The sequence below is a fragment of the Hemicordylus capensis genome, chromosome 1 (genome assembly GCF_027244095.1).
Source record: "Hemicordylus capensis ecotype Gifberg chromosome 1, rHemCap1.1.pri, whole genome shotgun sequence".
Classification (NCBI taxonomy): Eukaryota; Metazoa; Chordata; class Lepidosauria; order Squamata; family Cordylidae; genus Hemicordylus; species Hemicordylus capensis.
The window spans coordinates 331,508,578-331,522,997 of NC_069657.1; the positions used below are offsets into that span (position 1 = coordinate 331,508,578).

At 45.5% G+C, this 14,420-nt stretch overlaps 1 long non-coding RNA gene across 1 annotated transcript; it reads right to left on the reverse strand.

Moving 5' to 3' along the window:
• Window positions 1-475: 475 nt before the first annotated feature.
• LOC128345182 (uncharacterized) lies at window positions 476-13,465 on the reverse strand. The gene is made up of 4 exons (XR_008316306.1): window positions 13,362-13,465; window positions 4,099-4,279; window positions 2,996-3,068; window positions 476-2,185 (listed from the first exon to the last, which is right to left on the reverse strand). It is a non-coding gene; the product is annotated as an uncharacterized LOC128345182 (long non-coding RNA).
• Between the last annotated feature and the right edge of the window lie 955 nt (window positions 13,466-14,420).

Here is a 14,420-nt window from a genome sequence, read left to right on the forward strand (position 1 = left end):
GGAGAGGATAGGTGAGAATTGTCCCTCCTCCTTGTATGAGTAAAATGTTCTTCTGTGAACAGGATGCTAGTCCGGATGTCATCCACACTTTTAATAAACTAAACAAAAGTGAGCAAGGCAGCACAGTCTGTCTATTCTGTTGCCTAGTACTAAAAGGTCTTTTGAAAGTCTAGCATGTCTGCCTCCAAACCTACTTACTATCAAGTTGTAATCAAAGAAAGAATCAATATGTGTGTTCATATGTATGATAATAAAGGCAATGTTTAATTTAGATGTCAAGATGTTTCCCACGATACTTCCTTAGCAGTGAAAAACCTGGGATGATTTCCTGTTATGCAATTATTTTCATCTTCTACTCAACAAAAACTAGTGCCTAGAACAGTGGATGGGTCAAAGGCCTTGTGAAAACATGGGTTAACGTTCACCTCAACATGCAGAATAACAGTTCCAACATATCACTGCACACATATTTAGAGAAAGGAGCTTTATTTTCTAATTTAAATAAATTTGCAACATCAGGGTCTTTGGATATGTGCAATTTGTTAACAAAGAGCATAGAGGGTGGAGGGCTTGAGGAAGAAACATAGGGACTATCGGGGATGGCATACAGAGGGACTATGGTGAGAGACAGGGAAGTGTGCAGAATATAGAATCTGTGCCTTTAACAAATGGAAGCCTCCACAAAACACTTTCAGAACTGCCAGTGCTGATAATTTCTTTGGGGATCAAGGGGAATCAATCCAGGCCCTAGAGTTTTTTTTTTGTTTTTTTTAAGCCAGTGTGGCATCACAAAAATATAAGTGATCTGCTGAAAATATAAAAATGGCACACATATGAAATGGAAGATCTCCAAGAATGAGCACAGATGAATAACCCAAACTTGTTGGGACACTGTCAGGAAAGTGAAACCTCAGAACAAGCAGAGTCTGGCAAGGGATGCGAAGAGCAATAAAAAGGGCCTTTTCAGGTATGTTCTGTGTAATAGAAAGGAAAAACTAGGCTTGCTTCTCAGTAAGGATGGTGAAATATTAACAGGTGACAAAGAGAAGGCAGAGCTGCTCAACTATTTAGCCCCATCTTCTCTCAAAATTGAAACCGTGTACAACCTCACAAAAATAGCATGAATGGTGAGGGGTAAGGATTGCAGTTGATAAAGAATTTGTCAGGAAATACCTATCTTTTTTTCAATGAGTTCAGAACTTTAGGGCCAGATTAATTGCGTCTTAGAATACTGAAAGAACTCATTGATGTACTCTCAGAACTTCTGACTTTGATCAATCCTGGAGAATTGGTGAGGTGCCATGAGACTGGAGATGGATTAATGTAGTCCCAGTCTTCAAAAAGATGGGTTCTGACACCTGCATGCACATACAACATACTGGCTGACATTTATAGCCAGGAAATGCCAGTGCAGCAAGAGAATAGCCTAACAGAACTTCCCAACTTCTGCTAACAAAAAACAAAACAAGAACAAAACCTTAAACCTTTCACCCAGCATATTCCAGTGTAAAAAGTAGTACATTCAGCTAACTTACAGTATATGCTACAAAAAGGAAACATTCAGAGGCCTATCACAAGTTTGCCAGAAGAGGCATGTCTGGTAAGAGGATGCATCAGTAGTGATACTAACTGGGAGGTTTTTGGCAATATACTAAGAAAGTTCAGTTTAACATTCCAGGTAGTTCTTCTGGTGCATTTTGTGCTACAATGTATGTGCACAAAGAGGACAGAACAAATAAAAGTGGAACAAATGAAATGGTCTGAAAAAAGTCCCCTTGCTTCATTCTGCAGCTAGTAAAAAGTCAATAATTTTCAAGCATTGGATATCTTTGAAGTGGCACATTTTTCATGCTGTTTGCAGGAGACTGTAATTCGCTGAGCTGAGGGCTTTTGATAGGAACTGTTCAGCTAAACAAGTCAACTAATAAAAGGTAGACAACCATTAACCTGTGGCCGGTTCACACAATCCTTTTAGTAGGTCAGGTTGACTTGAACTGCAGTGCAGTTTTGCCTCTAGTGAGGTCATCTTCAACATGTGCCCAGGTCATCAGCATCCCCTTGCCTCTGGGACTGAGATTCACAGATGACAGAACGTTTCAGGACTGCAATAGCTGGGGTGTAGTGGTAAGTCAGGGGAAACACTTCATAGCCAGGTTCCTTGCTCTGAACCACTGTGACTTCCTTCCTTTTAAACAAAACATATTTTATTAATTGTTTAACATTTAAACCCATAAACATTCATATGAGCTCGACTTTCTAAAAATTACAAGTTTACAACATCACACAATCATAATATAAATTTGAAAGACACACACACCAATGGTAAGATTATACAAAGTCAAGGTAGCTTAGCAATACAATTTTAATTTATAATAAAATGTTACAACAGATATTTGTTAAATTTGTTAAACAGACAATTGTTATTTTTAAAGCCCTTTTTCTTTGTTCAGGCTTTTACCCCTTAGGGGCTGTCAGGTTTCTTAACTTCTTTGTTGTTCTCTCTTTTTATGGTAGTTTTTTGAGTGTTTTATAGTTTTTATTGTTTAACTGATTTTAATGTCTTAATGTGATTTTTATGGAGTTTTATTTTAAATTTTGTAAACCACATTGGATTGTCTTATGAAAAGTGGTATAGAACTTGAAGGCTCAATCAATCAATATAATTATACCTCAGTATCGCTAAGGTTCTATTGGCTTTTCTAATATCTTATGGATTGGTCCCAAGTATTTCCAGTAACAACTGTCAACAACCTTTTAATTATAGTTCGGGATCTTTCCTAAATAGTCTGTCAAATAGACCAATGTGGGGAGTGATTCTTTCTCTTTCTGTTTTTACACACACACACACACACACACACACACTGAATAAGAGAAAGGTGGAAATGGCAAACTCACTTTTCTTGTAGCTCAGAGTAGGATATTTTATTAACTTATACCTCTGGCAGTGAAAGATTAATTCAAACATATTTTCTATACTGATAGGTCATAAAACTACCTTTTATCTTGCTCCTTCTTTCTGCACACAAGGAGTTTACAATTCCATGCCATTTTCCAAGGCTGATGGGTTCCTGCAATAGAGTGCCCTGGAAATTAAATATCTTTAGGAGCCACCAGTCAATCAAATGCCAATAACAGTCAATCAAATGCCAATAGCATTTGATTAGACCTAGTAGGTGCAATTATAACCAAAGAGTTAACTAAAGTCTGGGACAAACTGCTGGAAATTTGCTTGAGGCCCATTTTCTCCCTTGGAAGTTGCCCTTCTGTTGTCTGCCACCTTCTTTCTAATTAATGCCACTAACTGCAGTTCCTGAGCAATATCATAGACACACATCTAACAAAATGATTTTATATATATATATATATATATATATATATATATATATATATATAGTGTGTGTGTGTGTGTGTGTGTGTGTGTGTGTATATATATATATATATATATATATATATATATATAACTTTTAAGTTGTTGCTCTAGTAGTAATAAGTGCTGTCCTAAACAGCTCCCTATATTGCCTTGTGATAAGTGCGGTCCTATAGAATAAGTACAGAAGTAGAAGGTTGCCAGTTCGAATCCCAGCTGGTACTATATCGGGCAGCAGTGATATAGGAAGATGCTGAAAGGTATCCTCTCATACTGCGCGGGAGGAGGCAATGGTAAACCCCTCCTGTATCCTACCAAAGAAAACCACAGGGCTCTGTGGGTGCCAGGAGTCGAAATCGACTTGACAACACACTTTACCTTTACGCCCCAAATAATAAGTCTCCTACTTAACCATGCAGCTCACTGGGTGACTCTGTCCTATTCACCATCTCTCAGCCTAAGTTACCTCACAAGGCTGTTGTGGGGATAAAATGGAGGTGGGGTGGGAGTGGAACCTTGTACACTGCCCTGTGCTACTCAAAGCAAAAAGAGGACAAAATTTAGTCATTTATAATTTAGGGGCATAGCAAGCCTCATGGCAGCCTGTGCCCCCCCCCCCGTCATGCCCTTGCCTCCTGTATGTGGGGTGCACTGCTCCTTGCCGTGCCATACTTCCGCCTGCCTCCTGCCACCTCCTCCTTCCCTCCCCTCCGCCTCCTTCCTCCTCTCACCTCGTGGCCATTAAGCTGCCTGCTGTTGTGGGCATGCGAGATTTCTTCTCTTGCACCAGGGAGAAAACCTCAGTCACCCTCACTGGCTGCGAGTTCTTTTTTGTAGTCTTTTATGAGGTTGTTGCCACTCAGCACATGGATGATTTCAGGTTTCAGGAACTCTTTGTTTGAGGAATGAGGCCTTTAGGAATGAAAAATTAACTGAAGGTGTTAACTGCATGCCAGGGAGCAACAAGGGACAGGGCTAGTGAGGTAAGCAAGCACAACAGTGATCTCAGAAAGCTTTTAACTTTTCTAAAAATATGAATTACTACATAACATGTATGGAGTTCAGCTTGGCCTGGGGTGGGCTATGAAACTTTTAAGGGTGACATGGTAATGGAGTTCCAATTAATTTTACGCATAATACTCTATTTTTGCCTTAGGATTAATTGGAAGGCTAAAATGAATGTGCTGGTAGGAAAGTGGATGGTTTAAACTATAAAACTGGTTACAGTGGAGCAGATCATTGCTCCACCAAAATAGTTACACATCTGCAAGTGGCTTAGATCTACCATTTGAGGGGGCAAAGGCTCTGGACCAACACAATGCTGGTCACACACTCAATTTGGTCTTTTGCTTTGATCAGGGTGGTGCTCCATGGGTGGGTACTCCTGTCATCTCCCCATTGTCATGGACAGATCACCATCTGGTTAATGTAGAACTTAGAGCCTCAACCCACCTCTGCAGGGATGAAGGACCTATTAGATTGGTCCACCCGAGGAGGTTATTGGGTCCAATAGGATTCCAAGAAGCCTTAGAAGGGTTTAGGGTTGGCTCTGCTAGTGATTCTGTCAATGCTCTGGTGCAAACATGGAATAATCAACTCACTAGAGCAGTAGACACAATAGCTCCTAAGTGTCCTCTCCAACTCACTTTAAAGACAGCCTCATGGTATTTAGATGAATTAAGGGAGCTGAAGCGGCGAGGTAGACGACTAGAGCGCAAGTGGAGAAAGACTGAGTCTGATTGGGCACAACACAGAGCACATTTGAAGATCTATGCTCCTGCAGTGTGGGCAGCAAAGAAGCAGTTCTTTTCTGCCCACATTGCTTCCGCAAATTTACATCCATCTGAGTTGTCTAGGATTGTGAGGCTAAGCCCGCTCTCCCCACACAAACTCCATCCGGCGCTTCACACCAGTCATGTGAAGCGCCTCCATGTTGACCTCATCAAGAAATGGCATATCTTCCCTAAATGCCGCTTGGCGGTGGTAATGGGTAGGTATGTGCACAAAACAGGTTTGCTCAGTTCGGTTCAAATTCAAACCAGGTTCAAACCAGGAGGGGGAGGTTTGGTTTTGGTTTTGCTCGAACCTCCCCCTAGTTCGGTTCGAATTCGAACTGGTTTGAACCAGTTCGAACCGGTTCAAGCCTCCAAAAGTGGGTGGGGTGGTAGCTAGCATCCATGGGTACCTACCACCCAAACCCCAAAGCAATCAGACTCTCCTACAATTTTTAATGAATATTTGAAATATTTTTAATTACACCTCCATGCTTCTTTATGTAGAAAAACCTTAAAGACGCGTAAAATTCAAAAATACCTTTAAAAGCAGCCTTTTGCCCAATTCCTTTCAAATAATTCTGATAGCTTCCTTGCCCACATTGGGAACAACCACCCACCACACTCTGCTCTAGGACACCCCTTTCCCCCTGACGTGAAGCTATACATTTTCTGCAATCCTCATTATTCCCTATGAGGGATTCAAAAATACTTTTAAAATTCACCAATAATCGGAGGAATGTCCGATTGCCTTGGGGTTTTGTGGGTGGTAGGGACTCCTGAGTGCCTACCACCCACCACACATTTGTGCCCCTAGGTGCTCCACAATAAGGGATAATGGGATGGTTCAGGTCCCATTATACCATATGAGAAAATAATTAAAAATATTTCAAATATCCATAAAAAATCATAGTAGTGTCTGATTGCTTTGGGGTTTGGGTGGTTATTGGCACCCATGGGTGCTAAACAATAGGGAATAATGGGCTGGTTCGAGTCCCATTATACCCTATGCGAGAAAAATAAAAATAAATTTCAAAAATTCATAAAAAATCGAACGAGTGTCCGATTGCTTTGGAGTTTGTGTGGTAGGTACCCATGGGTGGAAGCTACCACCCCACCCACTTTTGGAGGTTAAACCAGTTTGAACCAGTTCAAACCGGTTTGAAGCAAACCACCCCCTGTTTGGTTTGAATTCGAACCTGCAGCTCGAACCTGATGGCTGGTTTGGTTCGAATTCTAACCTTTGAACCACCCCGGTTCCAATTCGAACTGCTTCGCACATCCCTAGTAATGGGCTAGATGAGGGATAACAAACTGAAGTTGAATCCAAATAAGATGGAAGTACTCACTGTGTGGGGTTGAGACCTGGGATATGGGCCTGGGACCTGGATGGGGTTACACTCCCCATGAATGATCAGATGTGCTCTGATCATTCATTGGAGTGCTCCTGGACCCAAAGCTATCCCTGGTTTCTCAGGTTGAGGCAGTGGCCAGGAGTGCTTTTTATCAGCTTCAGCTGATAGGTCCGCTATGTCCATTTCTAGAGGTGAATGAACTTAAAACAGTGGCACATATGCTGGTAACCTTCAGACTTGAGACTGTAATGCACTCTACGTGGGGCTGCCTTTGTACATAGGCCAGAAACTACAATAAATACAGAATGCAGCAGCCAGATTGGTCTCTGGATCAACATGAAGGGACTATATTACGCTGGTTTTGAAAGAATTGCACTGGCTGCTGATATGTTTCTGGGTGAAATATAGAGTGCTGGTTATCACCTATAAAGTCCTTAATGGCTTGGGTCCAGGCTATTTAAGAGAGTGCCTCCTTTGTCATGAACTCTGCCGCCTGTTATGGTCTTCTGGAGAGGTCAGGTTACGGTTGCCACCAGCTCAACTTAAAAAGTAACAACCACTTTTTAAACATGTGAATACAAATCAAACACAAAAACCATACACCCTGGAGGCAATTCAGTGAGTACAAAAGGGAAGGGGAGAAAAGAAGCAGGAGTGAAGGGGGAACAGAGAGAGACAGACTTTCTCTGTGTCTGCCCCAGGGCTTTGGAATATGCTCCCTGCTGAAATAAGAGCATCTCCTTCTCTCAAGATTCTCAAGACTCTCCTGTTCTCACAACCTTTTAATTAGAATTAATTTCAACAATTTTAATTTGTTTTATACTATTGTTTTTATTGTGTTTAATCTATTTTAATGTGATTTGTTAATACCTTAAATTTTGTACACTGCCTAGAGATGTACATATCAGGCAGCATTAAAATATGATAAACAGAGATAGATAGATAGATAGATAGATAGATAGATAGATAGATAGATAGATAGATAGATGGATGCTGCAATCCTATATTACTCCATACATACACTTCATTGTATATTACTCCCATATGGTTCAATTGGAGTAAGCTTGATCAAACATGATGGGGTTTGCTTCTGTATATACATACACATCAGACCGAAAGTAGGTTTGAACATGTATTTTACATGATTAACATATTTATATGGATTTATGCTACTCCAATGAAAGTGATATGTAGTGGTTAGAATGTTGGATTAGAACTGGGGAGACCCAAGTTCAAATCTCCATTCAGCCATGAAACACTGTGTGATTCTGGGTCAGTCACTTATCTATCAGTCTAACTTACCTCACAGGGTGGTTGTGAGGATAAACAAAACCATATATGCGTGAAAACTGAACATATCTGTAGATTGGGAGGATAAATCTTTCCAGAACTTTCTGAAATGGCACCCCACGTCGTAACACGCAACAACTCTAATCACTTTCACATGCCAGAATGACTGTAAATTATGTAAGTAGTAATTGTATTTCTTCCCTGATTTTCCTAGTGTCAGTTAACTTTGGACTTGACACTCAGCTCCTATCTTTGGATTGCAGTGCTATTCCTGGATTTTACATGTGGGCAATAATAATTTTTCAATATAGATTACACGAGAGAGCAAGTTTTAAATCTGCTCACCACCACCTTTTTCATATTGCAAGTGTAACCTGACTTTGCATCCCACAAAAAGTGTGAGAGAAAACTGTCATTTTTATACTTGTAGTTAGTGAATCTTGAAAATTAATTCCATTTAGAGCTAGTCTATTTCAATCTGTGAGAAATTGAACTTTACTTCTGAGACCTGTAGGGTGTTAGGATCCTATTAAAATTGGAGATTGGATTCCTTGGTCTGTTGCCGGCTTCCTGTACCCCTCTCTAAGGATATGAAGGTTGCATGAGTTATTTTATACTCCCCTAGAGTATAAAAATAAACTACATTTTTAAAAAGAATTTGTTCTTTTGAGATATCTCTGTGTGAGAGATCACACATATATTACCATTTAAAGCTCACAGTGAACAAATAATGTAGGCAAAAACACCTTCCGTTAATTCTTTTTCAGCATAACCCCAGAACTCAGAGCAAATGCAAATATAAACTAGGCCGGTTCACACATGCACATCAACAGCAGTTAACACTAACCAGAGTTAAAATCACAAACTCCAATTAGCGCTGTAGACGTACAACTAGCCGCTGTTAGCCTAACTGGAGAAGAGGGAGAGGCAAGCCCCTCCCTGCCGTTTGGCCTCCCAGCCCAATCCCAGCAAGCTCCACAACCAGACTGTGGGCAAAGGGTCACTGCATTGGCCATGACTGGCTACAATCTCCAGCGGAGTGTGCCAAGTAAGATCGTGCATTTTCAGAGTCCCACCCACCCACCCTTGGCAAGGGAAGTGCATCAAAAGCCCTTTAAATGCCCCATGATGCCAGCACCACTTCTGCCAGCCATGAGACCGCGCTCCCCCCCCCAAGTGGCACCACACTCAAAAACACCACACAAACTCCAATTCCTGGAGGGATTGGGGGCATGGGGGGAATGGAATCCAGCTTTCTTTGCAAGATGGGGTGGGATAGGAGAACCCACATTAGCCTGAACAGGATATGCAGATGAAGCAGGGCAAAGGATGCCGGTGGGGGGGAGGATGCTGTCCCACCATGACCAGAGAAGATGTCGCAAGGAGAGAGCACTCAAGCCAAACCCATCACTAAGCCGCTGCAAGCAGCTTGCTGCCCAGTAGGATAACAATCTCATGAGAGGGCCAGTCTGTTGGGGATATGCCTGAGCCTATTAAGGCATTAGCCCCACCCGCGGACTGTGAGCTCACAAGCTGAGCTGGCCACTTAACCACCAGGGAAGGGTTCCCCACTCCCCACTCTAGTGGGCCCCCTGACTATCCTTGTGGGAAAACAGGAGAAGAAAAATAAAACTTACTTCCCCCCCCCCATCCCTTTTCAGCATTCCACACACCCCGGAGGACATCCCCACACCCCATGTTCCATAGCCTGGCCATGCAGACGGCCGTGGGGTGGGCCAACAGGGCAGCACATTCACTCAAGTTTTAAAGTTCCTGGGTCTGGTCCAGCTGTGTGCCGTATGCAAATGAGCAAGTGCGGGGAATCGTGGGAGAGGCCACTTTCCTCTGCTCACCCAACCCCGGGGCAGCTGGGTGGACTGCTGGGGCCGCTGACAACAGCACACCTGTACATAGGTGTGGCTGGTCAGGCAGGGGGCTGGTTTCCCTGGCACCTTGGCCGCCATGCCTGGAAGCAGGAAAACAGTATCTAGGACACCCCTGCTCATCAGATCCCAACACAGTTCGACTTAGCGCACCAATGGACTGGCACTCTTGTGAGCAGGCATAGTCCGTGTGGCTATTTAGTCACCACATCCATTGTCATATTTTGATGAGGAGCGACCAGACCTTGCTCATGAGTAAGAAGGGGTTGTAAACCCCCACTTGTGGAATTGGCTGGGCCCCACATCCCCACCCTTTCTTTGTAAAAGAAAGAAAAAAGGGGGGGGAAACAGCTCCCCCCAGGGGCATATCTAGGGGAGAGGAGAAAGAAAATAGGGAGGGGTGGAGCTGGGGGACCCTCAGGAGCTGGCGACCTGGTTTTTTTGAACCCATCCGCTCAATTATAGCTACACCCCTGGATCTCCCCAAAACCTCCCCGCACTCCTACCCTGTGCAGACCTGCCATTACCCAGAGGGCATCTAGGCTCTCTCTTTCCCCTTTCCCTGGCACATGTATGGTGTTGCTGGAGGGATGTATGTAGGCATGAAGCTTTCTGCCCATTCAGGACTCCTGGTTCCCAGTCCACCCTACCACCTTATGCAGATCTGCTGGTGCAGGGATGGAAGAGAGCCCACCCCCACTCTCCAGACAACACTGGAGAGTGGGATTGCCACTCCGGGGTGCTGGAAAGGGTACACCTGTGCACATGGACGTGTAGGCAGGAAGGGGCTGTGGTATTGTGGCAGCTTGCCTGTGGTCCCCAAGGCTAGGAATGTGTTCCCCAGGATGGCAGTCCCTGAGGCCGTGAGCCAGAAATCATCCTCACTCTATCCACAGCACCTATTGCCTGATGCTCTCATGAGGGAGGTGTTGGGTGGAGAAGGTGATGGATTGCTCTCTTGAATCAGTTCTGCTGTTTCCAGGCAATATTCTCCTCTCCCCTTTAGTCTGATGGTCCATCTCATGAGCTGTCCGGTGGTGTCCGTGTGACTGTTATTCTCATGCCTAGCCACTGTGCCCCTGCACCCTGTTGCCTTGAAAAAGGATCTCAGCTGACCCAAGACTGACCCCAGTGACCTGTCCTGCTCATGAACTAGCCTCTTTGGGCATTTACCCACAAAGGGGACGTCCCTTCTTCCCCACCCACGCTTTATGTGTGGAAAACAGAACGTGGCTGCTCTGGAATCCCTTCTGGGGGTCTGTTCACAGCCCATAGCACAAAGAGAGCCTTGGTTTCCAGCCACTCTGGGATGGCTGCATCACACCTTGGGGATTGCGGGTAGGGGTGCACATCTTCACATTGGCGGTGGGTTGGCAGGGCACAGGGTTTGACAGGGGTTTGGCAGCGGTTGCCAAGACCAGGAAAGCATTTGCCCGAGTGCCCATCCCCTCAGCTTTCCTGCATGGAGCATCTCCCTCACTCCCCTTAGTCTGCCACTCTCATGAGAGAGCAGTCCATGGGGTACTGGGCTGGCGGTTCAGCCTACAACATGAATAACGTTGTGTAAAAGTTCAATAAGGGCCCAACAGACAGTTCCTCTCCCGAATAAGACTTAGGGAGCAAACATTCTCCCTCCGAGGAAGGGACTGGGAGGGTCCCCTTACCCACCCTTTCTCTACCCCTGGCCAAACAGGTGATGCCATCTATGTGCTGGCTTAGTGCCTAGAGGCTGTCAGGACTTGAATGGGCCAAAACAAGCTCAGGCTCAATCCCTCCAAGACCAAGTTGCTCTTGTTCAGTTTGCGATCTGGCCAATTGCCATGTGTGAGTTTATCTCTTGACAGGGTTGTGCTTCCTTTGAGAGAGATGGTTTATGATCCTGGGGTCCTTCTGGACTCGTGACTCCTGCTTGAACAGCAGGTGGAGGCTGTGGCCAGGGGTGCCTTTGTCCAGCTTCAGCTGGTTTGCCAGTTACAGCCTTTTCTCGACCAGCAGGCCCTGGAAACAGTAACTCATGCCTTTGGATTACTGTAATGCGCTCTACCTAGGGTTGCCTTTGAAAACTATTTGGAAGCTTCAACTAGTCCAGAATGCAGCGGCCCGCCTCCTTATGGGTGGCTGTAGATTTGATTGTGTCACACCTCTTTTGTAGTTGCTGCACTGGTTGCCTTTTCGTTTCCGGGTCCAATTCAAAGTGCTGGTTCTCATCTACAAAACTCTGTATATCTCTGGGATCACCTCTCTTAGCCAGTTGAATCCCAGCCTGTGAGATCTTCTCAGCTGGCCCCCCTTAGTGTCCCAAGGCCCTGGTGTAGTGCTTGGTGCCTGGGCCATTAGGAGGGCCTTCTCTGTGGTTGCCCCTCTTCTTTGGAACACTCTTCGCCCCCAGATTCATTCAACCCTCTCCCGGGCTGCTTTTAAGGCTCTTAAGACCCACCTGTTTCACCAGTAGTGATGTGCTTGGACCGGTCTGGTCCGGACATGAGCGGTTTGGGGTTCGGGTGGGTTGGGGTTCCTTTAAGGGTGGGGGGAGGGTTTACTTACCCCTCCCGCTGCTTTCCCCACTCCTGTGCACATATTTCCATCAGTAATTGAGGCGGCAGGATACCTCCCTGCCGCCCCTTCCCCCACTTGGCTGCAAAAGGCAAATTTTGCAGCCAAGCAGGGGAAGGGCGGCAGGGAGGTATCCTGCCGCCCCAATTACTGACAGAAATATGTGCACAGGAGGGGGGAAGCGGTGGGAGGGATAAGTAAACCCTCCCCCCGCCCTTAAAGGAACCCCCACCCCAGTGCCAGACCGCAGCTCCACGGTTCCGTGCACAACTCTATTCACCAGGCATTTGCATCATTATTATTTATTTACACAGTCATCAGAAAGGTGTTATTGACTGGTTTGTTTTATCCAGACGTCAAGTCCTTCCCAAGGACCTGGGATGACTGAATTTTATTGTCAATGTTGTTGCTGTTGTTATAGATATCATCGCAGAATATAGGCTGTTCCCAGTAAAGTTGCTTTTTGTAATTGGCTGATGGTGATTTCTGTGGCCCCTATGGCCACGGAAAATATGTGCACAGAAATACGTGCACAGGAGGGGGGAAGTGGCGGGAGGGGTAAGTTAACCCTCCCCCCACCCTTAAAGGAACCCCCACCCCAGTACCGGACCGCAGCTTGTTGTTCACTGACTAGAGTCTTTGGAGGAGGCAGTATATAAGAACATTCAAACAAACAAACAAACAAACAAACAAACAAAGCTGCTCCAGCTCCCCTTCTTGAGTCTGCCTCTTGGCTTCCCCCTCTTGTTCCCCTGCTTGTGCTTCCACTTGGTGTGTTTGTGCTTGTAGACACCCATGACTGTTTGCCCTGAGTGGCTGAGTGGCTTCACAAGATGGCCAGTCCAGGATGTAGTGTGTTGGCATCCCTATAGCCTGGCAACTCAATAGCTGTGTGGCTGACAGGAGGGGCAAGGCTGCTTTTCCAAGTGGCTGCCAGCAAGAAGTGCCAAAAGCACAGAGCAGCTGCGTCCACTAGGGATGTGAATGGAACTGGCTGGAGCCCAGTTCAGTTTGAGTCCGGACCGGACTTGAACCCGACCGGGCCAGTTCGGTCTGGCATCCCCTTGAACTCCACTGGCTCAGTTCAGTCCTAGGGGATTCGTGAACTTTTTTAGGTAATTTTTTTTAAAAAAATGTTTACCTTACTCCCCCTTGGGGGAGTTCCTGGAGGTGGTGGGGGTGGGGTGGGGTGGTCTGCGGAGGTTCCCCCTCCCCCCACCGGCTCTCTTTATGGCCCCCTCCAGCCAGTTCAGACGCTTTTTCGGCCTTCTCCCCTTGGCATGGCAGCCATTTTGGAGGCAGCACGCCTGCACAATTGGCCTCCAAAATGGCTGCTGCACTGAGGGGAGAAGGCTGGAAACTCGCTGAAGAGCTGAGGAGGCCATAAAGAGAGCCGGCGGGGGGAGGGGGAACCTCCACAGATTCCTCCCACTGCCGCCTCCAGGAACTCCCCCAAGGGGGAGGAAGGTAAAAAAAATGGGGGTTTTATTTTTATTTTAAAAAAACCTTCATAAACGTTCACGAGACCCCAGAATGATCGGGGGTGTTTGGTTCAGGGTCGGGCCAAACAGGAGATGGTTCGGTTTGACCCCCAACCTTAGAACTGCACAGGTTCGACACGGAATTTCTCGAACGTCAAACCTGTTCGCATATCCCTAGCGTCCACTATGATTGGAGTTTGGAAATGTGTGCTTATCTGCGGTTAGGGATGAGTCAGTCATAACACTTCGGTGGTATAACTGCAATTATCAGCGGCGAACCATTGAGCAAATTGCAGGTCCCAACTGGAATTTGTTGGGGCAACATGGAGTTAATTTTAGACCCTTAACAGAGGTTTTCCAAGTTTTTTTAAAAATTCTGTTAGCTTTAACAGCAGTTAAGCTGTACGTCTGAACTGGCTCCTAGAGGTACTACTTCCAGACTAGAGCTCTTTAGTGCTGCTGAGACACAGGTCTTACGCAAGGAGCTGGAAGTAACATCATAACTTTGTTTCCACACCTCACTCAATATAGTGCTCTATGTGGATTGCAATTTCACAGTGCTTCAGCTCACTGCAAAAACAAAAGTGGGCTGACATTACCGAGCTGGGATTAGCAACCTTACAGCAAGATCGTAAGTGTGCATTACCGGCCCTTCTGCAGCCTCCCCCTTAACTGTCTGCCCTTTTAAAGAGAGGGTGAAGCTATGTCCATTCCTTTCA